The following is a 1,944-nucleotide window of genomic DNA, read 5'->3' as shown; positions in this document are numbered from 1 at the left end:
GAGAGAAAACATTCCACCCTTGGTTTTCTTACTCTGGCTTATTTCACTCAGCATGAAGTTCTCCACCTCCATCCCTTTTCTCTACCTCCATCCAACTACCAGTAAATGACATCATTTCATTCTTCTTGGTGGCTGAGCAAACTCAGCCATATTAGTCCACATTTTCTATACCATTCATGTCTTCACAGGCTCCTGGGCCGATCCCCTATCTTGGCTCTTGGGAGTCATGCTGTAAACGTGGATGCATGTGACTGTGTCACTATACTAGGCCAATTTTAGTTCTTTTGAGTGATTCCTCAGAATAATCAAATTTCCTGGATTATGATTCTCATACAAGCTGCTTCTAGGATGTTTTGCCATTAAGAGAAGATGAACCTCTGTAGACAAAGACCTCCCTGGACATACTCCCAGCTGACCTCCTCTTAGCTATCTGTGGCCACTGCATCTGAACACAATTTCAGAGGGGGAGAAATGTCCATTCAGACCAGAGTGACCCACTTCATCCTCAGGGGCTTCTCAGACATCCCAGAATGGAGGCCAGTAGTCATTGTCTCTTTCCTGTTGGTCTATGCCTTTGGCCTCCTAGGCAACATGTCCATCATCACAGCTGTGCTTAGAGACAGCCGCCTCCACACACCCATGTACTTCTTCCTGAAGAATTTGTGTTTTCTGGACCTGAGCTACACCTCTGTCACCATCCCCAAGGCACTGGCTACCACACTACAGGGCCCTGGGGTCATTTCCTACCTCAAGTGTGTGGCTCAGCTTTACATGTTTTTCACACTTGCTTCATCTGAGTGCTTTCTGCTCACAGCCATGGCTTATGATCGGTGTGTGGCCATCTACAGGCCCCTGCTCTATGGGACCATCATGAGCTACGGACATTGCTGGGCACTGGTGGTCCTGGCCAGGGTGGGCGGGACCCTTGGGTGGGCGGGACCCTCTATTCAGCCTTCCACACCGTCAACACCTTTTCCGTGCTCTTCTGTGGGCCTAAAGTAGTGGAGCACTTCTTCTGCGACATCCCCGCTCTCATGAAGCTCTCCTGTGCTGACTTCCACCCCAGGGAGGAGGTGGGCTTTGCCCTGAGCAGCTGCATCGTCTTGAGCTCCTTCGCCCTGGAGGTCCTTTCCTACATCCGCATCCTCTCCACCCTCCTGCGGATGCCCTCGGGGGACGGCCGCTGGAAGGCCTTGTCTACCTGCTCCTCCCACCTGATCACTGTCCTCCTGTTTTACCGCAGTGGAAGCTTCACCTGCCTGAGGTCTGCGTCTCAGTACTCCCCCATCCAGGGTCGCCTGGCACCGTCTTTTATTTCATCCTCACCCCTTCCTTGAACCTCGTCATCTACTCTCTGAGGAACCGAGACATGAAGGTTGCGCTGCAGAGGCTGAGCTGCCAGCGGAGTCTGAGCGCTGGGTGCTGCACACCTGGCCTTGGTCCAGGTGTCTGATGCCCAGGGGGTGCAGACAACCTCATCCATCCCTCCTCTGCCCTCCTGCTGAGTCTCCCCCTGCCCACGTCCCCACCCACCACCTGCTGCTTCTCCTCCCTCCCCAGAAGGTCCTTCACTTCAATGGTTTTACATACAGTTCCACCACAGAAACACAAATCTTTTTTTTTTTTTTTTGCAAATCTTGATTTCTTCAGATTGTACCATAAAAATCATTTTTAAATAATTCTTCTTCCATTCAGTATATCTGTAAGAATTCATGTTTTTTCCCCTCTGATCTTTTCTTAAAGAGTATTCTCAAATCTTTATCATCACTCTCATGCTATTGCCCCTAATCATGAATTTCCATCTTTCTCTTGACATCATTTCCCTGAGTATAACATGAGGACCACATTTTTAACCTGTCTACAATCTACTTATTCCTTTCCTTCTATTTCAAACTGCCTGACCATTCCTGATTCTACTATTCAGCCTATCCTATGATTAGACAT

At 49.3% G+C, this 1,944-nt stretch overlaps 1 pseudogene; it reads left to right on the top strand.

The window, feature by feature from the left end:
- Positions 1–471: 471 nt before the first annotated feature.
- On the top strand, positions 472–1,453 carry LOC144372221 (olfactory receptor 5AR1-like; annotated as a pseudogene).
- Positions 1,454–1,944: the final 491 nt, after the last annotated feature.

This window comes from Ictidomys tridecemlineatus, assembly GCF_052094955.1.
Source record: "Ictidomys tridecemlineatus isolate mIctTri1 chromosome 1 unlocalized genomic scaffold, mIctTri1.hap1 SUPER_1_unloc_7, whole genome shotgun sequence".
Lineage (NCBI taxonomy): Eukaryota > Metazoa > Chordata > Mammalia > Rodentia > Sciuridae > Ictidomys > Ictidomys tridecemlineatus.
This window is presented reverse-complemented; position numbering and strand designations above follow the sequence as displayed.